This window comes from Macaca thibetana, chromosome 7 (assembly GCF_024542745.1).
Source record: "Macaca thibetana thibetana isolate TM-01 chromosome 7, ASM2454274v1, whole genome shotgun sequence".
NCBI classification, from domain to species: Eukaryota; Metazoa; Chordata; class Mammalia; order Primates; family Cercopithecidae; genus Macaca; species Macaca thibetana.
The window spans coordinates 120,263,461-120,288,577 of NC_065584.1; the positions used below are offsets into that span (position 1 = coordinate 120,263,461).

The 25,117-nt window shown below is 38.3% G+C and overlaps 1 long non-coding RNA gene across 1 annotated transcript in view; it reads left to right on the forward strand.

Moving 5' to 3' along the window:
• Window positions 1-24,880, forward strand: part of LOC126958874 (uncharacterized) — a 309,871-nt gene extending 284,991 nt beyond the window's left edge. The window contains exon 4 of the long non-coding RNA XR_007727339.1: window positions 23,869-24,880. This is a non-coding gene — a long non-coding RNA (uncharacterized LOC126958874). The remainder of the gene's footprint in view (window positions 1-23,868) is intronic.
• Window positions 24,881-25,117: the final 237 nt, after the last annotated feature.

A 25,117-nucleotide genomic window follows, 5' to 3' on the forward strand; every position in this document is an offset into this window, starting at 1 on the left:
AGTTCCCATGTACAGGTGCCCAGAGCTGCTTCTCAGGCTTCCTTTTCCTGGACAGGGTCATATATTCCATAATTATCTTTTTATATCCTATTTTATCTTTAAAATATTAATGTCCTGATCTTAGCACATTGTGCTAGAGAAGAAGGGCCTGGTAACCTAATTTCACACAAAAGTGAGAGGCTCATATTAAGGTATTCATTTACAGCAGCATCTTAGGAAAGTGTTACACACTAGGTGGGGAGATATTTTTGACATGGAGTCTTTTTTCCAGCATCTCTCATGCCATATTACATAGGCATCTGTTCAGTCTATGCACACCCATAAAGCCGACTCAGCCTGTGTTTGAGAGGAATGATGATTGTGCACGTGCATGGGGTTGTATCATGCACCATAAAGGCAGGCTGACAGGGAGGTCCACAGCTAGCCGCTCCACATGCAACTGGATTATCCTGTGAAATATCTTGAAGTATATAAATCTGCTTGGATTCCCAAGAGGTGGACTAGATAACTTAGTAGGTATTTTTGTCTGTCTCTATTTCCTGAGATCTTTTCTACAAAAAACATTTTTGGGTCTCACATGTTGGAACAATTATCCAAGAATATTTCATCCCTGAGAAAAATATAACCCTTGAGCTGCTGCCAAAGTCAGTGAGATCTATGGCAGCTTGCCTTCTGCACACAGACCTTGCACATTAACACTTTAGGGACTCCAGCCGAGAGCACGTTTCACTGTCTCCTACAGCTCGCTGATGAATGAGGGAGATTGACTAGGACCTCTAGGAAGCTGACCTAGGGCACCTGAGGAAATTTTATCATCAAGTATGTACTAAATGGGCCCTTCTATTTTTAGAGTTGCCATTCACATGCTGTAAACACTATTTCTTTTCACTTAACTGACAAGTTGAATAAAACATTTGAAAGGCATTTTTCAAAGACAAAGAATATTGTAACACAGACTACCCGCTGATCTCCTACCCATTGCCTCCACTTCCTGGACACAAAGCCAAACTCCATTTCCCAGCCTCCTTTGCAGCTAGATGAGGTTGTGAAACTCAGTTCTAGCCAATGGAATGTGATCAGAAATGAAATAACCCACTTCTGGACTTCATCTATAAAATCTTCTCCACTTATTACCCTTCATGTTATTTTCCCCTTCCAGTTACCTGGGAGGGAGTCAACTCGCAGGGGAATAGTGGGAGTCACATGTTCAAGATAGTGGGGCATCTGATTAATCTCTTCAATGAGATCTATCTAACTAGAAACTCCCATATTGGACTGTTACGAGAGCAAGAAAAAAGCTTTTGCAATGTTAAATCACTAAACTAGGGAGGCTTAACTATTAAAATTGTTAGCATTGCCTTAACTATATAATTATGTCATTAATTTTCTTTAAAGCCATTTTTTACACTAAATGTTTTTAAATTAGAACAACATGCTATTGTGGCATGTCAAAATTATGTCTGATGGAAAATTACAGTTTTTGATTTGGGGTTTTTCTTTCTTCTACAGCTGGTTCATAATACCCCAACATTTTCTGATTCTGCCTCACCTCATCTAAGCTACTACTGATGACCATTTGCTGTCTCCTTTTATTCTTTCCTCCTTTGTTTCTTCCTTTTAAAACACATTCTGCTCCCCTTTTAAATTTGACACATTAACTCATTTAAGTAGTATTTGCTGTGTTCCTACTATGTGTCAGACATTTGATGGGTACTGAGTTGATAGTGGTAAATGAAACAGACTTGGCTCTGAGCTCCTCTCAGGTTTTGGTATGGTGTGGGAGACAGATGATAAACAGGAAAAAACAAGAAAAAATCCCACAGATTTATAGTAGGAGATCATGATGAGTACTATGAATGAAATGAATAGGGTCCTGGAATGGACAATAATGACAATGTGCTACAGAGAACTCCTCTTACAAATATTATCATAGCAGGTTATGAGAGGGTGATGTTTCCGTTGTGAACCAGGAAAAGAAGAAAATCGAACCATGGGAAGGATAAGGGAAGAGCATTCCAGATTGTGTAATGGCACTGAGGCAGGAAACTATTTTGCAGGTTTAAAGAATTGGAAGGAGACCACTGTGACTGCAGCTCTATGGATGATGAAGAGAACTGCACATAAAAGATGAAATTAGGGCATAGATGCAGTTGTTCAGGGATTCCAATCTCATGGGAAAAAGTTTCACTTTTAATGGAAATGCAATGAGAAGTCATTGTGATATTTTAAATAGGAAAGTAAAGTCATTCAATTAATGTTTTAAAAATATCCTAGCTTTTGTCTGTAAAATAGATGGTAGAAGCCCAGGGTTGGAAGGATGGTCAGGAAGGAGAGTTTCACATCTGTTTAGGTGCAACATGATGGCAGTTTGGACTGGAGAGGAGGGAGTGGGCATTAAGAAACATGAATGTATTTGTGGGATAATTTTAAATGCCTGTGTGACATCTAAGTTGAGACGTGGAACTGGCAGTTAAATAGATACATAAGTCTGAAGCTCAGAGGAGCAGTCTGTGCTTTAAATATATATTTGGAAGTTGTGTCAGTGTATAGTATTTAAGCCATGGACCAGAGTAAAAGACCAAAGGCCTCTACTTAGGTTCACTGCACCCTTTGAATTAAAAGAAAAAAAAAATCTTAGGGCAAGAAACGGAGCTAGAGTACCAATCAAACATGGTTATAAGGGGAACAATTTACTAATCAATCCACAGCAATGTGAAATATATTTCAAGCTGATTCTCAGAAAAGGAGATGGGCTCCTTCAAGACATTTTTTTCCCCTTTCCATTGCCATCGTAACTAAAAATGAAAAACTTTAAAAAAGAATAGTTGACCTTGAGGTTTAAACATTCATGCTAGTAGATTGCCTGACTTTCCTTACTCTACCCTAGGAACCTTAGTATTTTCATCTCCAGATTACTTAAGTAATTCTGAGAGTTAAGTTTTTAAGACTAACTTTTGGACAAACCTATGTGAACTAAAGGTTGTTCTATGATAATCATTTTGGTTTATCTTTATATCTCAGCTTGTCAGTGACTGATTTTTTGAGTTTAATTTTATGTTTTTGAAGTCTTCATTGAAAGTACAAAAATTCACATAGAAAAGTACACAAATCCCAAGTATACAATTCAAGGAACTTTCCCCAAGTGAACACACCCAAGTAACTAATATTGCAGACCACATGACTGAATTTTACATTGCAACCATGTTCTCTCAGTTCTATATCTTAGTCTCATGTTTTTTTTCTTTCTCTTTCTTTTAACAGACATTTACTAGAACTACTATTTGCCAGACATTATTCTAAGCACTGGGCTATACCAGTGTACAAGAATAAAAAAAAACTGCTACCCTTCTGGTACTCTCTACTAGTCGCAATCAGATTTTTGAATTTTTATCCCTAGTTTTTTCAGAGGCTAGATTGCTCAAGTGACTCCTGGGTCCCCAGTAGCAGGATTTCTATCCACCTAAAGCCTAGTTCTAATTAAGTGTTTAAAGTCTACTTTCAGACCTCCCAGACTTTATCTGCACAGGTCTTGGCATGTATCAGGTCTTCTAGTGTCTGTAGAATGAATGAATATGGGAGTTCTTCATCCATTCCCTAGTAGTCTAATCATTTGTCCTGTACTCATTGAAGAGAGAGATTGAATCCTGGACTCCAGTTACCTTCTGGCAAGGTACTTGCGATCCCCTTTTCTGTTCTCCTTGAACTAGTATGATTTTAGAATGCTAGACTCATTTCCATGCCTTTGTGCTTTTGTGCAGTGGCCTATGTCCTCCACCTGGCAACTTGTCCAGAACTTCTCCAGTCTGGTCCATCCTACCATCTAATTTTGATGCTCGTAGAACTTCTGTCTATGGGAAGGTGTCAGGCCCACTTCACTCAACTCAATCTTTAGCCATCTCAAGGTCCTGCTTCTGCTGACCTCAGTAAGTCTGTTTAATATCCAATAACACTACTATCAAAAGCAATTTCTAATGATGTAGACATGAAGGCACCTTTAGAGTGATTGGATCGCACAATCTCATTTTTAACCTCCTCTCTGCTCTTTGCTCTAAGGGCAGCCATAACGAGAAGGGAAATGGGATTGGATACTTAAGGAAGGAGGTAGGAATCAGGAAGCCACTTAGTGGGAAGCCTGAGCTGAACTTTGCAGGACTTAGTCTATGCAGCGATTGAGTCAGCTCCACCTCCATGCCAGCCAAGAATGGTTCCTGAGTGAGACCTCTTGCCAGGCGATATTCTGCTTAGGTGTGTGGATCCACCTAAGACTTTGCACTAAAGTCCAAGATGGTTGGACTTAGACTCACCTGAGACTCACCCTAGGAAGTGCTCTGAGATAAAGACACCCAGTGGAAGGAGTATGTTTAGCTAAAATGTGAACCAAACCCTCTCCTTTCTCAGGCAATTAAAGAGCTTCATTGCACGCTTGGAGACAGTGTTCACACAGGCGATTCTTCTGCTATTAGAGAAGCAGACTGACTCCATTTTGATCATCCTGCCCTCGTCTGCTTGGCAAGTGCAGTGTGATGTCCATATGCTCTATTGTTCCCGTCAGCAGGCGCTAACGTTTCTTTTGCTGCTGCTCTCACTTCTGTGGGGGATGTTTTTTTAGCCCCCTTTTCAATGTTGCCAACACATACATATATATTTTTAAAACATAGCACTTATTCTGGAGCTGCAGAAGGTGTGAGAGCTGTGTCCCCTAGCCATGGGACTGCATTTTCATTCAAACTCTGCTTCCTGCCTTTAAATGCAGCATAGATTAGTTTTCCAAAGAGGTACAGATCACCAGTAAGTGGCAGTAGCCTGGCTTAAAGACAGGCTGCACTTACACTTCAGAGGCGACTGCCTGGAACTGGGAAAGGGTTGCAGCCAAACGGAATTTATTAGCGGGATCTATAGAATGTGTTTGAAGAGCTACAGTGGTGTGAGCCGGCAGGCACACAGGTTGGCCCACCACCACACAAAGTCAAACAGGCCAACTGCTCAGGGGATTCAGCCTGGCACGCCTTGTCAGCATTTCTTTATTTCTTCCTGCAGAGAAACACAAATGGAACAAATTTTCAGTCCCAGGGACTTAGGCTTCTTATGCATTTTTCCCTTTTCCTTTAGAGCTTCCTTCCATGTTCTCAGCCTCCATTCTCTAGTTTTTCTTCCCCAGATGGTGTTAAGGAAGCAATTGCTTCTTTAGTGGTTCCAGCTGATTCCCTCCCTGCCAGTACCTGGATTTCCTGTGGTGCTGGACTTTTAGCTGGGGAAAATTTTCTCAGTTCTTCAAGTAAGGATTTTAAACTCCATATTCAATGAGAGATCTGTGGAATTTGGCTTCCTTACAAGAACTAATCAATGTAAAGTGTGGGCTATGCTGCACCTGATCCTGAGAAAGCCCCGCAGGAGGGGGAAAGATCATTTATTCTTCTTGGGGGTAGGGAACGTTCAAACCCATTTCAGAATGTTGATTTAGTTCTTCCAGATGATCTCTTTGTGGAATGGCTGGCCTAGTAGAGATCCCCTAAACATCCTTGAAGACAGCACAATACAGTGGGAAGGGGATGGCCTTTGCAGCCAGACACATGTGGACTCAAATGCCAGCCCCATCCTTACTGGCTGCTTGAAGTTGGGAGAGCCTGCCTCAGTTCCTCTCCCAGCAGATGGGGATACAGGCCCAGAGGGGTGGGAAAGGGGTAAGAGAACAATTGGACATTGTAGTGATGGGTCTTCCTATGGGATGACATTTGTAGTTTTTCATACTTCTTAGTTTCTGTCATGAAGTCTCGCGATTTTGACAGCAGCAGGACAGACTTATAATTTGTTTTCACACAACCAATTTCATGCTAACTCATTTCATGATCTATTTCATTTTTGACAGAAGTCTGAGTTCTCTATCCTTGGACCTTGGACTGAGCTGCTGCTGGGTGGGGCATGTTCTAAACTGTGTATATAGTGGAGATCGGAGAATTTCTCCTTCAGTTCTCACCTCCCCCGCCAACCTCTCAGTCCTCAGCATTAGCATTAAATAAGGCACTGTTTGGAACACACCTGGGAATCAACTGGAACTAGTTGATGTTTAAGTATCTCAATTTCCATCCATAGTCTTATTTTTCAATACCAAACTCTCAAAAGCAGCCTAAACTTTCTCATTTCTACAACAGGGAGATTGTAATTATCTGTGGTTATTCTGAAACTGTTTTTGTTAGTGTTGTTGACAGAACATCCGCTTAATTGTAATGAGATTTTTTTTCTCCTCTTTCATAATTTGGGTGAATTTTTTCTGAGTGTGAAGAAGCTCACAACAGTAGTTTAAAAGACAAACACAATGATGTCTGGTCCATTCCTACCAGACTGATCTCTGCCACATGAATATTCAGGGGAGCCCTGAAGAGTCCATTAAAAACAAAGTTGAACTCTACCTGTTTATAGATTACTTCTCTTCGTAATTACACTATGTTTCAGCAACTAATGGGAATGGAACTTCTTAACAAAAACAACTGCCTTTCCATAGCATGAATTAAAGGAGAAATCAAGGTCAATTCTGTTTCAAGTAACTGTCTCAAAAGGAAAAAAAAAATGTCTTCATTAATCAAAAGCATCCAGATCTACTTCCCTCTATTAATCCAGGTATATAGAAGCTCCTAACACTTGTAACCAATCTCTGTCTGCTCTAATGGATATTTGGAACCTTTATTGATTTGGGTAAATTTGCTTCTTCTAAGGTCAATAATGATAAATGAGTCATGTTCTGCATGAAGTGACTTGGTACTTTGAATTAAATGATTGTAATTATCTGTAGTTATTCTGTAACTGCTACTGTTACTGCTGTTGACAGAACATCCATGTAATTGTGATGAGAATTTTTTTCTTTGCTCTTTAATAGTTTGGGTGAATTTTATCTGCATGTGAAAAGGCTAATGGTAGTGGCTTAAAAGGCAGACAGGGCAGTGTCAGGCGCCTTCCCTTATGCTTCTGTCGTCATGGGCCGTATTCCCACAGAGCTTGCTCTGGGTTGGTGTTGATCACAGCCCAACCTGATGGGCATTGGGAGGAAGGGGTAGCCACGTGCTGCCACTCAATGCCTTTTTAGTGGAAGTAAATCAGGCTCAGAACCCAGAGATGAAATGTTAATCACCCACTGTGTTTCCTAGGCCACTCTAATACGGTATCTGTTTGGAATTCATCGTCAACCCTGTGGTGTTCTCATTGTTTCACTGGTGATGAGAAAATCCTGGCTGCCCACAAGCCCTTGCTGTGCTTCCATCTGCAGCTGCATTTTGAAGTCAGCCTTCTATATACAAAGCCCTGTGTTCTGTCTCCATGATGCAGGGCTCCCAAAATCAAGGCAGGTGCAAATGAGATTGTACTTTCAGCTGGCCTCTGGCACAGATGGATGGATTTGCCCATCAGAGCTTCAGCCTCCAGGTGAGGCCAGTCTCAAGGCAATTTAGCATGGACTTAAAAGGGGGGGAGAAGAGCTAGTTTATTTCCTCCAGCTACATGCTTTTCCTCGGTAAACCTAGAGCCGAGAGATTTTCATTTTAAGGCAGATCTTTTTTAAAATGTTTTAAGAGAAAGGCAGGAAGTTGGACGTAATATATCTTTGAGCCTCAGATTTCATTCCAGAAAAATGAAGCTGAAAGAAATTACTTTTCAAGACCTCTGCTTGCTCTAACATAAGTGGGACAATAGGACTTTTATACGGAGGACAAAGAAATTGCCTTTGAATGCATACGTGTATTAGGAGTAGTTTTCATTACAGACCCTCCCCACTAGCATCCAGTAATTCATCGAGAATTACAGTTAGTAGTTTTTGTGCCGCAAAACTAGAGAGAAAGAGATGGAGTCAAACCTTGCTGGGATGAGAAAGCAATTTTCTGGACATGAAAAAGAGAAAAACGCGCTGGGTCAGGTCCCTCCCATACCACTGGACGTGGCACAAGAAATGATGTTATAAATGGCAATTTAGGGCAGACTACTAAGTAGCAGAGCAGGACATGACCTGTGCTTCCAGAAAACAGAAGGGCCAAAGGATAGCAGTTTTCTAAGTGGTGGAGTGGAAGAGGAAGAGTTGGCAAGGAGGAGGAGGAAGGGAAAGAGAGGAATGAAAGGAGCGGCAGCTTAGAACACATAGAAGAGGCCATTGAATGTTGAGAGTTTTTGCAAGGAGAGCTTCGTAACCTGATTCCAGTTGTACCACTAGACGTGAGTAGAGCAGGAACCTGATGCCACCTTCCAATGACGATACTGCCACGCTGCTGTGCCGACTGTGGGACTTGCCTCTGTTCAGGAGGAGCAGCCGTAGGGGGACGGTAGAACGTTTTGGGCTGGGTACCTCCCTTCCTCCAGGGCATTTCAAAATGAAAAAGCAAACTGAGGTAACTTCAGTCTGAGCCCAGAACCTCTCATTCCTGCCACATTTTCTCTCTCCTCCCACCTCTCCTAGCCTCTTAAGCATAGAGATTCCCAGCTGAGATCCATTCCCTTGCTTTCTTTTCTCTGTTTGGGGAGTGATTCTTAAGCCACTTCTTGTTTCTCATTTTCTGCATCAGTCTAAAACCTCAAACTGGGAAATTTTACCTCCATGAGACTAGGATAGTAGGCCATCTCCCTCACCGCGCCCCCCCAGCTGATAAAAAAGAAAACCCTCTGAAGTCACCCGCAAGTGCCTCTGGCTCCCTCAGAGGAGGAAGGCATTTGTGGCCACCTCCCTTGGTCTCGCTCCTGCAGGTCATAAGGTAGAAGCCAGAGAGCAGCTGCGCTGGGTCACAGTAAAGAAGCAGCGGGCTTGTAAGGCAGCAAAAGGAGAAAAGCCACTGAGAAAAAGGATGGCACACCACGACAAGGACCATGGCACCCTTCTCCATCTTTCACTGAGTAAACGGCTGAAATGGCAACACAGCTGAAAAGCCAGCAAAAATAGATGAACTTGTAGCAGGTGTTAGCACTTGTAGCCATGTAATTTCAGCTTTAACTTCCCAGTCCCCAGAGAATATAGTTTCGGAGACTGGGGAAAGTGAGCATTCGTGTTTAAAGTCTGGAATCGGAGGTGTCGGCTAAAGGCCAAAACCTTTAGCTCTATTAACTCCTCTCTGAATCAAGAGCACGTCAAGAAGAGACTGGATCTAGTACATTTTACAGATAAACCAAGTGGAGGGTCTGGGTCAAATAGTGAATCTGTTAAAGAAGAGCATTAGCACTAATACTGTTTTTTTTCTTCCTGCATATAAACTATCAACTGTAGTCTCAATCCAACATCTGTGTAACATGTGTACAGCTGTATGTAGGGCATTATTTGTCTATGAACAGAATATCACATACTAGATGCAGTGCTCTTCAGATGAATTGAAATCTGTTAGAGAAGGCAGCAAACGCTTGTGTTCCAGCTCAGCCTTTATTATAATTTATCTATGAGTGCTGTGCGCCTCACTGAAGAGATTGGGTTTGAGGGAAGCCAGTTCACTCGCTTACCAGAGAGTTTGCTCTTCATCAGCTTTCGTTGGAACAAAGTACTAACAGCCGAGGTGTCGTCTGTGTTGATGTCCTGCAAAGATTCCAGCTTGAGGAGTCCAGGAGGAATCGGTCTGCCATGGCCTTGGTAGACATCAAGCTTAATGTCAAACACGGAGGTGAGGCTGAACAGAAAACAGCAACTGCTCAACGTTATTGTCTCCCCGCTTTATTATTTAGAGACATGTAGTAGACAATTGGGACTTGCTGGCTTCTTGGTTTTAACTTTTCTTCCCAATAACTCATGGGGGTCTCTTTGGCCCCCTTCCTTTTCCTTTACCTCCCTCCCTGACCCAGTTCTCTAATCCTAACATAGGAAAAAAAGTAGTAATTTTTACAATTCTCCTAAAGTGAAGGAACAGAAAATGAGATCAGATACTTACAAATGGCAAGTGGAAAAAGTACATGTTGCTGAGTAGACCCACAGAAAAATAAAGCATGTTTTCTGGTATCAACCCACAGTAGACAGCCACACATACCCCAAGAAATGCTTAAATTGAGCCTAGTTGGTCCTCTCTGCTCAACAGTAGTTCTGTAGTAAAATGTGTTAATAACAAGACTTCTTTCTTGAAAAGGAGGTGTCTTCAGGTATCTTCAGGGACAAGGGGGTGTCAGGAGGGCAGGGCTCGGGGCTCCTGCTGCAACTGCATATCCTAACTGAGCCAAGGGGAGAAGAAGCCTGGGAGACAGGGGAAGGACATTTCATAGCCAGTGTGTAGTAGTCAAACTATAAGAAGCCAGCTGCCCTTCGTCAGTAGGCAACAAAGGAGAGAATAAAAAGCTAGGCAAAGTGGAGAAGCAGCAACTGTAAACAGTGGGGGCCCTGAAACATCTCATGGAAATACTTAAGACATTTTTGTATCTCTGTGTGGTGGTTTGTAACTTCTCATGGAATTTTTTTTTAATGAAAACAGTGCACATGTATCTTATGAGCTGTGATGCAGCCTTTGCTATCACCCACAGACAGAGGCCCCTCTGTGGAACAGCTTGCTTTTTGATGAAGTCATCAGAAAGCTCTAGTTATACTAATCAAGCCAAAGAAAATGGATCATCTCTACAGCAAATACTTAAAGAAAACTAAATTTGGAAAACATGGGATCCTACATTTCTTATCTGCCACAAACTGCCGTTTCCCTTTAAGGAATTGCAGCATGAGCCGCAATTTATCATTGGTACAATTATCATTCATATTCCTCAGAAATTGTACGTGCCTGGTTGGCTTAGAAAGAAGTACTAGGATCTACAGTGTCCTTCCCTCCTTTCCTGAGCACTGATAAGGAAAGGGGACTGTTAAGAAAAGTTATTCTCAGCAAATTATCAATTGCTGAATCATAAAATTAGAGAAATTGGATGCAGCTTTGGCTTTAGGTCTATTTCTTCTTTCCCACACCAAAATGGAATTTTGAGTGAAAAATTGCAGCATCTCTACCCTGTAATGAAATGTGCAGAAGAAATGAAAAACGCATTACTTTACCCCATGTGTATGTGTACTACATCATTACACCACTGAGAATGTTTCACTAATGATACAGAACATATGGGGGCTCTTACATAATGAACTACAATGAGGTACATTAAAAATATAGATGAGTTTAATTTTATATATTTAATTGATAAAAAAACTTTTATAAGGCAGTTTCATCATAATACTTCTACAGATGGTAATTATTCCCATTGGTGGAGTCCAGGCTGTGTGTTATTACAAAGTTTGCACCAGCATAACTAGGAAGGGATCTGGTTAGCCAAAATGAAGGATATCGTAAGTTCCAAAACTCTCGTTTTAATAATTTGGGCTGTGGACTCATTTTCTTCATGTCTTTCTGTGTGTTTGCCGCAAAGCTGTGAAAAGATTGTTTCATTCAGTGCAGTATGTTTGCATTCGTGATAACCACTTCCATTTCTTCCAGAGGTTGTTGCTCTCTCCTTTCCTTCCCTCCTACAAAGAAGAAACATGGGACATTTTTTAAAAGTTACCATCCTATGGGAGGCTGAGGCAGGAGAATGGCATGAACCTGGGAGGCGGAGCTTGCAGTGAGCCGAGATGACGCCACTGCACTCCAGCCTGGGCGACAGAGCGAGGCTCCATCTAAAAAAAAAAATACCATCCTAGTGCCACAGAGATATGAAAATACTATTTTGATAGAGAATCTGCATACTTTCTAATACAGCACATAATTGGATTTTACAGTCTTCAAGAAGAGCTAATTTGGCTTATAGTTAGTATTTTATGATCAATGTATTGAATTTAGATGATAGTTTTCCATTGGATCTATATCAAAATTGTTTGTTCAGTAAAACCTCAGTCTTTAGTATTTTCAGAGAGTAAAACTTTAAGATTTCAAAGAGGAAGAAAAAGCTTATTTTGCACAATTCTGATTTTTGGACACTGGTGTCCACATCCAGCAACAGGCTGCAACACTTCAGAAACTCCCATTGTAGCGTAAAACTCAGTAAAATCTGATTTTCTATTAGGATAATTTTATATAACCCTTGTTACATCTCAATTTAAGGAAATAATTAGAGCAAATTAGATCACAGGAAAGTTTAATTAGCCCATGGTAGTTTTGAATTAAAGTTCATTTTCTCTGAAAATTAGGAAAGCCTGAGAATTTAGTTCTTCATTATGTGATAATTTAGCATCATACATCCATAGCATCCTGGGAAAGGGACGGGGTATGGCAGTGGTCTGGAGGGTGGTGTGCTCAGTGACCTGGAACCAGACTGTGCCGTGGAAGCTTAATGGTCAGGGGCAGATGATAGTACATGGAGACCCAACTATTTCCAGTGTGTTAAATTCCAGGTTAAAACTTCCTAATCTTGATTTTGCATTTGTGATACTCACTTTACTTGAGGAGTTCATTAAACAGATATTACTTAAAGAAAAAAAATCTTATTCCCATACTGTATTTGCTGGAAGCCTTTAAGATATTATAACTTGAAGATTCTATCTTATACATACATGAGGCAATGACTTTTCTGGTTTTAAGTATTTTCACTGTTGTGCTATAATTTTTGTCACAATCACATAAGAGCTTTCCACAAATACAATGTGCAGAGAATGTGGCTTAATATTTACTTTGTGTACACAGAGGATTTGGCAAATCTTTTACTGATAATTAATGCCTTTAATTAAAATTTATTTAGTCATGGTGACTTAATTCGGATTAAGGTCAATAATTAAGCTCTACTTTTAAAGCCTGGCTGAAATCTCCACTCTTTCAATAAGTCTCCATGAACCCTCATCCAGTTAGTTTCCCCCGTTTTCTTGCAATGCCCTTTCTAGTCAGCCTTCAATTAAGGTTATTTATGCATGCTTCTTAACCCTCCTGTGTAAGTCGAGGATTCCTGTCATTCATCTTTGCACTAGCCACAGCACTTGGCACAGGGTTTTGTCTATAATAGGTGTTCAATAAATATTTATTTTAGTGATCATTAATGTGAGGAGGTATGTATTATTCAGACCACTTGGCTTTGAAACACATCTATGTGCAGTGAAAACGTAAATTTCTTCTTTCAGTGAGCAGCTCAGTGTCCACATGATCACCACCACCCATCTCCTCTGACATCTCTATCCATCTCAATTCAGACCAATGAATCCAGTGTGGAAAGCAGGAATCACACTAGCCAAAATCATGTTACGTCAGTATTTTGTATCATAAGTAGAAAGCCTTCAAACATTGAATTTAGCAGATTATACAGATCATGAAATTGAATTTGACTTTTGCTGAATACAATGAAGTCATATCAGACCCTTCTGCACAGGAGAGTTCAAATAAACCCAGTAAAATATTTCCGCAGAAGTAATTGGAAGCATTTGTACATGTATTACACTCAATATGAATCTTTTTATTGCAATTTCGCCATGTAGATATTTTTCTATACCTCTTTCCATTGGTTCCCATCAAAACACATACATTTTGTGTTATCTAAGGACCAATATTTAATTTTGGAGAATAGTTAATATTAATTTCATATTGGTATTTAATAAAAATGTCTAATTTATAATAATAAAGGCTGTGTTATAACTGATCACACTTTTATCCAACATGAGACAATGAAGGCAGAGAGAACTGGCCAAGGCTCACATGGCAGAGCAGAGGGCATATAGGGTTAGATACCTGTCCTTTTCTTCTCTTGTTAGGATGTTGAGCTGTACCACTGTATTGTGAGTCTATTACCTAAAACTGGTTGACCTATTGTAATGTCTGAAGCAGGACCCTGAATATCCCTCACATAAATTTTGCTTCTGAAATCATTTTAGACTTATATTTAGGCATGATGTCTGATATGGGAATTTGAAGTATTCCAAATAAAACAACGCACATTGAGAAAATATGACTTGAGTGGCCTTATCAATGCTTTGCCATTTAGTAAGGGGAATTTATGGTCTAACCCTTTCAACTTACCCAAATTGAGGATTTTGACTAAAATATCATTGAATTGTACTCTAAATGATGAATTTTATGGTATTTAAATTACATCTCAATAAGTGGTTTTATTAAAAAGTACATTTCCTGAAAAACTGCCGACTACCTATGTAACTATGAATGGTTTCAAAAGTCACCCAGATTTGACTATTCAGAATACGTGTCATTTTAGACAAAAGATTTGAGAGCTAGAATCTGTAACTTTTCTAATCACAAAAACTTAGAGTCCCAGATCAGATGAATGATTTGGCCAGTATTTCATAGTAAGTTAAAGGCAAAGACAGGTTTTGAAGTCCATTCTCCTAAGTTTCCGAGAGCAAAACTTGCTATTTGAAGTTCTCTTGAGTTAATTGCGTTGCACCCTGTCTTCTAGGGCCTACACTTTTTCTAAGATTTGTGATCTCTCAGGTAATAGGTAGTGTTATGCTTAAAAGAGTCAGATCACTTGGTACTGGCCCCAGAACTTAAAAGTATCGAAATGAAATAAAGTTGGATTTAAATAAATATTTCTGGGGAAAAGAAAAATGCTTTCTCATTTTCTTGGTTCTTATTTAATTAACATTATACATATCTTTCATTTTAAGATATTTAAAATTATTTCTGGAAAGGAGTATAAGCAAATGTGAAATTTCAAAAATAGGAGTCATAACTTTGGTGTTACATTGTCTACCCTGTTGATTGTCTCTGAAATCAAAAGCTCTGTATCTTTAATACTATTAAGTCTGCCTGTGAGCTATAAGCCGTTTCGTTAATTAAAACTTTTTGAATTTTTCTCTAGAAACCAAAACAGACCACTATACTTGCAGCAAATATCCATTTCATTGTACCACATTGTGGTTGAATTCACCATTTTAAAAAAAGAAAACATTTTTTAACCTTTATTTTTAGCTTTTGTTCTAATTTCACTTTAAGAAATGTGTTTCATATTTGCAGCCAAATGAACTTCATATTTGCAACAATAAGAAAGACGTGCTTCTTTCTTTGAAACAATAACCCCTGTTTTTCTGAAACATATAAAAGAAAACTGATATTAATGGGGAGATATACCATGTTCCAATATGGAGAAAAAATTTTTCAAAAACTAGGTTCTTCCTAATTTCTAGGTTTAATTTGGTTTTATTCCAGATTAACAGATTTTCTTTCTTAAATTTTACAACTGTTCTAAAATTGATCTTATCTGGTCTTATCTTTTTTTTTTTTAAGAAAATAAAAGGGAGGGGAGCAGAAACTGAAGATAAATTGATGTAGATTTTTAAACGTAATAAAAGCTATAACAATAAAATCTATGGTACTGACAATAGGGATCAATGAAAACAAAAATGGAAGCTGGGGGGAAAAGACTCTAATATATACATACTAGAATTTAAATAAAATGGAAAGATTTTTAAAAGCTACATCCTCTGGAGTTTGCTATGGGTAGCAAAAGATATATTATATCTCTTTCAGACCTTTCCAAACATCTAATCTCTTCCTGCTTGTAGAGGTTGTTTTGATGGGGGAGAGGGCTGAAATAATTCAATCAAAGGGACTTAATCCACAAAATTTGAAGCATTGTAAAGAAAAAATGTTATGCCAAAGTTGTCTGTTCTTTGTAAAGTTAAACTTTAGAGGGCTAGACTGCTCTTTTAGCCGTGAATGCTACCTTAGAAAAGCAGGTCCTGAGATAAGTATTTTTCCACAAGTAGTTGATTAGTGATCCCAGGAAATATTGGCAGGGGAGCAGAGAAGTAACACAGGGAGGGAAGGCGGCCCAGATAGTTTTTATCAAACACCTTACCACTGTGGGCAAGTGGAGCCTGATCTTGCTGGGGAAATGTGAGCACTGGTGTAAGACATACACCTAGACTCATCCACTCCAACCAAACATGAGACCACTCGCGTATTTACTCAGCACATTCTCTGTTATTGGTCTAGGGGTGCTGGATTGGGGATAAGGATAGGTGTTATTCTCTAGGCACTTCCAACCTGCTGCTCCTGTAGACAACACAAAATTTGGTGGCCAGATAAAGCCTCGGGTAAGTAAATGGAGGTGCTGTTAATTGGAAGTCAGACCGGCAAGCTCTGAAGTGCTAAAGGCCGGGGGAAAGAGATGAGGAAAGAACTAGCACTATCTGACACAAAGGCCAATACTCTAGGATCTTACTTCACACAGTAAAGAAATAAGGATTTTTGGTGTTCCTGTGATAACCTGAACTGAAGAAACAACAAACAACAAAAAGACGGGGAAGGAAGGCTGACCATTGTTGAACTCGGGAAAGACTTGTGATGGGAAAGATAAATCAGTATGGAGAAATCAACCTGGCATCTGGCCAGTCTAAGGAGGAATCACTGTGACCATGATCTGGGGGGAGCCACTGAAGAATTTTAGATGCAGTGATGTTTCACAATGAATCTTGGGGTGTTTCCCTGTCTGTTTATACTCTCCCTCAATTACTTCCAAACTCTCAGTAAGAATTCGAGTGTAATACCCTTGTGTTAGCAGTGCCTTGGGAAATAAAGACAAAGGGACTCTGTCCCTGCTAAGAAAGAAGCTGTTCAGAGTGGTGATATGATGGTCACACGTGTTTCAGAATTGAGCAAGGGTTTGGCATGAGATGTAAGCACTCTGAGAATGGAAGGTCCCACAGGTATCCCTGGAAATATTAGGGAGACTGCTAGCAATCCTGTTACTTCGTATAGATTTGGTTTTAAAGAATGACAGCAGAAGGCTATAGGACTTCTGAATTTACTTAAAATTTTGATGTATTGCTTATTTGAAATTTTTGCATTAGTTTTGGTTTTTCAAATACTGTATTGAAATATTATTTATATTAATTACTGAAGGTTTTTTGGTTTCCCCTTTAAATCTTTCCCAGAGGTGAGTTCCTTACTCATTTGAACCAAATGCTCATCTTCACATAGAGATATTTGGGCCCCACCATATAAAAGAAATAGTAGTATCAGTTCCTGGGCAAAGGAAATGGTGATGGAAATTGATTTGCTATTGGGTGGTGGGGGGGAAAGAGGTTCTAAGCTCATTCTTTGTAGCAAATACATTTTTGTTTATTAATGTGTTAAAAATTTAAAATAACATTAGATTTTTGGATACAGAAGGGACTTCTAAGCATAAAATAAAAGAAAAAACTACAAAGAAAAATATGCATAAATTTGCATAAAATTAAAGCTATTCATTTCAATAAGCATGAAACAAGAGAATCTAACAAATATTTGTAAAAACTAAGTTATTAAGACATTAACATTTTTGAAAAGTAATTTTGAAGTTAGAATAAAGATTCTTAAAGCTATCTGTACTTCTTAATACAGGAATCTCATTGCTAAAAACTTACCTTTATAAAATAGAGATGTGGCCAAAGATCTGTGTGTATCTGTAGTGTTTTATAGCTTACCAGTAATAACAAAAATTCTTGAATCTAAATGTAAAATTATAGGAATAAAGAAATTATGACCTAACCATAGAATGGAACATTATACACATATAAAAAGTATGCTTTTAAAGATGATTTAAACTGGCCTTGAGCAACAGCAGGGGGTCTACATGGCTGAAGGGACAACGGGAACATGCCTTTGAGCTGACCATGATCATTGTAATGGAGACTATACTTGACTGAAGGACAATTTGGAAGATCTCCTGCTTCCAAAGTTTTTTGGGTTGTGTAAGTTCTATGGTTCTGAGTAAGATCATAAAGGAGAGGAAATAAAAAAAATGACTTAAGTTGGATTTCCTAGGATGCCAAATGTGGTTTGATTTAGAAAAATACATATCATGCAGGAAATATAATCTCACAGTGATGGGATTATGGGTGATTTTCATTTTCCTGTTCGCATTATGTTTTTCAGCATTATATTTAAGAATGTGTTCCTGGCGCAAAGGTTTTCTTCTCTCCCAGCTTATCACTGTGGTATATCTTCCAGATGTTTTAAAGAAACTTCTTTCAAATAAATGTGATAATTTTGAGCTGTAGGAGAAGGCCTACAGCTTGAAAGTGGAATTATTTATCCCAGTAACTTTCATATTTTAATAATATAAAGCCAGGCTTAGGAAGCATATGTGTAAAAGGAATGAGATGGCAGCAGAAGTGTAATGTATGTTTCGGCAAACAAATGTCAGAAGATGCTTCTTAAGATGAAGTTATAAGACAATTCTTTTGGTCCTGGTTCGTGAAGGTTGTTTTATCACTTGCTGAGATGTTCATTGTTCACTCATTCTGTGTGAAATCACAGGTTGTAACATTAGGAACACTAAACTGAGCATCATGGGCCTGAGTTCCCAGTGTCTCTTCTAACACTCTCCATCCAGGAGAGCTTAGCTTCCATTCACCTACCAGAACTTCCTTGTTGTCTGCAAAAGGAGGAACTTTCTGGAAATCTTTTTTGAATTTTCAGTTGCATCTCTTTGAAGTATTTGCAAATAAGATTTTATTAAATCAATATTTATTCATAAGTGGAATTCACCATTAGAATTGCCCACTTGGAACCTACAAAATATACGCCAACCGGTGATGGCATTTTATACAATTCCTTGTATCTTTAAACCTGGGCATAAAAGTTCATAAGCGACTCCAGCCCAGAATCTGAGAAAGCAATCCTTTTAATCTAGTCAAATAACAAGGAATCTCCCATTAGAAGATACAAAGAGATAAAAAGAAAGAGATAATATACAAATATATCATTATATATGATACATATTTAAAATTATATCTATGACATATACACTACACCTTAGAACAAACTTTTCATGTAAATTTGGCAATTTTTGATAGCATTTTAAGGTCCATCTTTATTTTAGGGATACTGATGCTTCAAAACTGGACAGTGAATGTACTTTAACAATGAATCTAAAGTACAGTACCACCATGTTTGCTCGATGGAAATATCCAGTGCTGTACCACAAGTGTTAAATTGTTCTGCCTTAAAGAGTGACATCATGCAGGAAACTCAAATCAAGTATCAAATAATTCTTTTTTAATTACAAAGGAAGCATCCCCTCTCTGTTTTCTCACCTGTGGTCTACTTTTTATTTTGTCTCTCTGACTCAGACTTCAGTGAATCACTGGGTACAGTTTGCTATCCAACTCGAAAGATATATTGACTGGCAGGCTCATTTATTTACCTCCCCCCAAAAAGGAAGAAAGAAATCTTTTAAAAACTCATTGAGACTCCCCACTTTGAGCACAAAGAGGAACATCTTAGATGAAGTGTGAGCTAAGGAGAAGGGGAGTAGCCAGGATGGCATATTTTGAATGTGATGCCACCTCTCAGATGGCTTTCATTTTCATGCCCGGGAGCATCTTAAAAAAAGAAGCTGGATATTGCATATAAAGTTTAGAGAATTGAGTATTGTCTACTAAAGCAACAAGATTTACGAGAAACGTCTGGCTCAATTGCATTAAGAAAAAAAATGATTTCAAAAAAAATCACTTCCCCGCCTTTTAAAATGAAAACCATCTGCAATGAAAAATTTAAAATGATAAATCTTCTCCTTTCACACTGCTACTGATAAATGGTTAGTTTTCCTCCTCTTTTTGGAGGGAGCGAAAAAGGGATTTAGAAATATGTGATATTCATGCATGCAGACTTTTGGTTAAATATCTATATACTCTTTTCCTGGAATTTTGAATAAGATTCTAAGTTTGTATTATTATAATCATATGATATTACGAGAGCTATCACATGGAAACTCCAGGCTGTAACTTTTTGGAGTTGAGGTTCAATAACATTTGACCTTTCTTAGCTATGAAAAAAATTTGTGTTTCCATACATATAGTGATTTCAAATTCATGGAATATATTTATGTCAAGATCTGCTCAATGTAAAACATTTTAAATTAGCCAGTTTATGCAAGCTTATGTTTATATTTGATGTTAAATATTTAATAATGTTTTTTATGGTGAAACCTCTTAATTTTGATTAAACAATCTATGGATTCTAACATCCTGAACAAAAAAGAGGAATAAATCCATAATCCTTTCTTTTTCTTCTCTAATTCATGTGCCCCCAGACACACAAAGAAAGTGGGTAATGATTAAAGTAATAATGCTACATGCTAGTGTCTTTTGTTTGTTCCATACTATAAAAGCCTGTAGGCAAGTGTCCATTGTTTCATTTTACCCAGATCTTAACAAATAGTGAGATCTTAAATAAATGGCAATGACTGAATTCACATAAAATCATTCTCCATATACTGTCGCCCCCAGATTATGAATCTAGAGGGCACTGATTTACACGTGGCTTACTCTGAAGCAGGAGTGAGTAGAACTGTCCCTAATGGGGGCATCTGTTCCTTTCCTCAAAAAAGGGGCACTCAGGCTCCTTCGGAAACCTGCGAGTTTAATTGGAAATTCTGGGTGCCTACTTTACTAGTCATAAACTAAGTAATTGTTTCCTAATGCAAGCTGGCAGTGCCATTGAGGGCAGATTATACAGACCTGCCATCCTGAGGTGTTCTAAACAAGTGACAAATCATTAACAGCAGGTCTCTGGATCTCTGTGAGTGAGCTCTGTGGCTGCTACTGGAGGGAAACAAGACCAGAGAGGAGCGAGGGAGATCTGAGCAGGCAGAAGCTGCTGCATTAATGACTGGCATTGTCAGCACTGTGCGCTGGGGATGACTGCAGCATCTTCACTTTCACCTTCTCAGGGGTGTTGCTATGGGTACCATCTCAGAGGTGTCATAGAAAAGAAAGAGCAGGAGGTAGACTGATGAACAACATAAGGAAGTAAAGGATATGCAATGGCATAACAATATGAAGACATTCTTCCCATACAAACGAGTGTGTTGCATACTTCGATAGGGACCCATTAAATATGGAGGATGGCAGACAGGAGAATTGGTTGAATTGTCAACAAATGACAAATAAAACGTGCTTTGGAACTATTTTATGGCCCCAATTATCCATAAAGATAATCGTAGTACTGGACCTTTATCACTTGGGTACAATCTTTTGTCACTAAATTAATTTATGAGCCCCTGGGAATTGTATGCATGCGTGGTGTATGGGTGTTTTTGCAGTATGGCAAGACTGGGGAAAGCTGTTCATTATTTTAAAGGCTGTGGGGTTTTTTTTGCCCTCTTTTCAAACTCCTGCTCTCTCCCCTGATCAGAGATTCTGTGAAGGTGCCAACTCCCTAGCACTTTGACTTTGAAATTAATCATAGTAGCCTTCCCTCTCCGTAATATGTTAATCATCATTAGCCCAAATCTCTTGCTCTCTCTCTCTGTCATACTTTAGCCGCCGTTGGATAAAAGTCAGAAAAAAAATTATTAGGAGCGTTTTAACAAATTGCAGCATTTCAGTGATTATGTAGCAGTTGTCAGATTCCTTCCTGGCAGAGTTGGAAAACTGACATTTTCTTAGTTTCCCAAGTTTATGCTATTTTAATAAGTTGAATAAACAATGTTGAGGTAGAAAACAGGTTTTGCTACCCACCTTTATTATATATAGTGTTATAATCAGAGTCCAACCATATATATATTTATAGAGGAGATTATTAAAAACATTCTGGTGAGAATACAGAGCAACTTCCCCTCATCATTTGATTGAAAACTGAAAGTTCATATTTTATGGGTCATGTGGCATTCAGCCTTTCCAAACTGGCTTGAGTAGTTTCTATAAAATATGTAGCTGGAAATTTTGGTTCTTTTAGTTTTCTTCTTTCTCGTATTTACTTTTTTTTTTACTTTTGTTTTTCTGTGTTAAAATCATGGTAGTTGCTGGGAATGTCAACCAAAATAACATTCATAACCTGAAACTACCACCCATTATTTTCACACATATATAACTGTCACTGGAAACCAAATTCTGGGGTGAGCTGACCAAACTCTTGGGAGGCTATTGCAGATACTTTTCTATAAAAAATGTTTTTACTAAAATCACACAAAAGAACCCTTGGCCCTGGCCCTACTGCATACTTAATTTTTTAAGGCATCAGTTTACTCAGGCAAAGAAACAGGAGATGTTCTTAGAAAGGGATGAGGTCCTGACTTGCAGACACTTTTCTTTTTCTGGCTATAACTTAAGGTGTAGATCGTTGGTAGAACTAGAAGTAGATATTTATGGGAAAATGAAATTGGATTTGACTAAGCAGTGAGAGCTAAGACAGATTTGAAAATAATAGAGAGGACCTGATCTGTATTCATTAATTTGTTCATGAATTCAACATTTATGGAACAGCTTCCATGCATCGGGTACTGTACTTGATATTAGGGAAACAAAGATGAATTAAGACACAGGCCTCTCCCAAGGAGCTTGCAGTCTAGAAGACATGGTCTTTATTTTATTTTTATTAAAAAAGATGAGGTCTCACTCTCTTGCCCAGGCTGGGGAGCAGTGGTACCATCACAGCTCACTGCATCCTCAAACTCCTGGGCTCTAGGGCTCCTCCTGCCTCAGTATCCTGAGTACCTGGGACTATGGGAACACCCCACCATGCCTGGCTAATTAAAAAAAAAATTTTTTTTGTAGAGATGGTATTTCCCTATGTTGCCTAAGCTGGTTTTGAACTCCTGGGCTCAAGTGATACTCCCACCTTGGCCTCCCAAACTGCTGGGATTATAGGCATGAGTCTTTGTGCCTGGCTGAAGACATAGTCTTTAAATAGCTTATTATATAATGCTGTGAGCAGCATGCAAGCATAATAGTGTGATCTGAGACATCTAAAAATGAGGGCAGTAGTGAGATTATAATTCACTAAGTGGTTTCCAGAGTATAAAATAAAATGAATGCTTTAATTTCCAAATGCTCTTAAGGTAGGAAAAACAATTTGAAGTATTAAAAACAAGAGAAGTACATTGAAGGTGGTATTACAAACTCCTTGCTAGACAAGGGTAAGATGAGAGCCAACACAAGGGATGTAGTTGGGAGAACCACAGAATAGACTTCAAAATTTGGGACTTAATTACCTATATGTTACTGTATCCACCTTGAAAAGAAAATGCTGTTTGCTGAATTAAAAGTCATTATTTCTGTAAAGTGTGCCCTAATGGCAAGTAAGAATTAAAAGGTTCTTAAAGTCATTCTTGGGTTTGAGCTGTATATAACCAGGGCATTTTTTTTGGTAATGGAGTTTCTTAAAATCAATTATTATCTTTTATTACAGGCCTCAAAATAATTGTTCTTCTAGCTATGATGTCAAGTTATATCTAGTCCAGCCAGAGTAGTATTGTGAAGAAATAATTTCTATCACAAAAGTCAGTCATTATTCAATTAACTAATTCTATCACTAAATTTGGCTTTTGTTTTGAATTTCTTACTTTTCCAGATTTGAAAGTTGTTTATAGATACTAGAAACATTCAGAGTAGTATGTGCGGTTTATAACGTTACTAACTCAGCACTGGTACTTACTAAACAATAATGCCACCTGTCATTAGTAACAATAAAAAGTAGCACCCGTTAAATCTTGCAAGATAACCAGAGGCCATCAAGTCATCCTCCTTAATATTGCAAATTTTAGTAAAGTTTATAAAATTATCCAGCTGATTTAAAAATTGGATTTAATATATTTGCAACCTCCAAATATATTACAACATGATTATAAATTGCTCTGGGAATTTTTTTATACTCAAAAAAGGTCAGCTTTGACTACAATGTAAAATTTAGAGCCCTTATTGAAATATGTCTTCCAGCAAGCTGTGAGGAAGTTTTATGCAACCATTAAATATATAAACACTTGTAAAGGACAGTGTATCTATATATACATATGTGTATATGTGTGTGTGTATTCATATTTACATAAAGCATGTGTGAATATACATTCTCATATTTATCTGTACATATGTCTGCCCCTGCATCTGGAAGAATATATTTGTGTTGGTAGAGTTGGTCCAGTGTTCATATCCAAATGCAAATTTTGACTCTTAGAAGCATATTTGTATCTTTTCCTTTCTCAGTAGTTTTGCCAGTTGGTGTATTTCTTTGCTTATTTCCACTTTTTCTTCCTCTGCAGCATCCCCCATGAAGTGGCGCTGAAAGATCACGTTAGCACAGTTCCATGATGTGAAATACCACAAGTCTGCAATTTTTCGGTCTTGAGAGTGTCGCTGGGCTGAGAGGATGGAAATCTTTCAGTAATTATACCAGTTTGTATTCGTCTCACATTTGGGACCAAATACAAATCCGATCCACTCTTTCTCCCTGTGAATATTCATAAAAAACAAAGTGCCAATTCTGGTCTAATCATGTATGGAACCAAATATGTTGATGAGTCCTAAGTATATACTGTGTGTCTGTATACATATGAATATATATATTTGTACACACTAATTTTGCTTGTGTCCTCCTCTGTGCAATTTGTTTGTTTAGTATAGGGGTTGCTGTTATAATGTGTTAATAAGCTGCTGAAAGCTTGGCACCTATTACTTGAAATGACAGCTATGTTAGAAGCCTATTAACACTCCATAGCAGCAGCTCTGCAGCTACTAGAAATGAATTTCAAAGAAGGTAAATGAACAAAAGCGATTCATATCTCTTAGGAAAGCAAATACCATGCCTAGAACCATATATACTTTGGAAATGTACAGTGTATAAAATGAAAAACCTCTTCCAGTTAAAGAAACAGCGGAAGGGAATATTTGGAGAAAGGAAGACTGCCTAAAAGATTTCCCAACAACCTTGAAGACATAAATGTAAAGGATACCAAACATAACTTCCTCCCTTTGTTTCTATTGTATTTAAACCAGAGCTGTGTCAAACTTATAGGAACAGAATATAGTACAGGTAGAGGAAATTCACTTTTCATGAGCAAAAGTTAAATCATCTGGATTTAGCTCAAACTTTTTCTTAGTTTCTGAGCTTAGAAGGATACCCTGTGCTATTGTTCTCTGAAGCAGGGCTCTTTATGAGTCAGCTTGCTCTGCTTTTGAACTACTTTACTTACTTTTGACTGTCATTGGAATCTGCAAGATGGTTGAAAGTCCTGGGTAAACCTTAATCATGATAATAAAAATGTGGTAAGTTAAGTTCAGAGTAGGTGTTTTTCTTTCTCCTTTTTGTGATACAGTGTGTGTGGGGGTGTGTGTATGGCAAGGTGTGGGAGCTGGGTTATATGCTAAGAGTGCAGTTCCATAATTCTAGGTTAAATTAAGATTTAACTGTATTAACTTTTTAAGGCCCTTGCTTTTGAAATCAGCTGCAATGAAAAACAAGTACTTTTACATTTCAACTTATGCATGCACAGAAATTAAAAATTGCTTTCA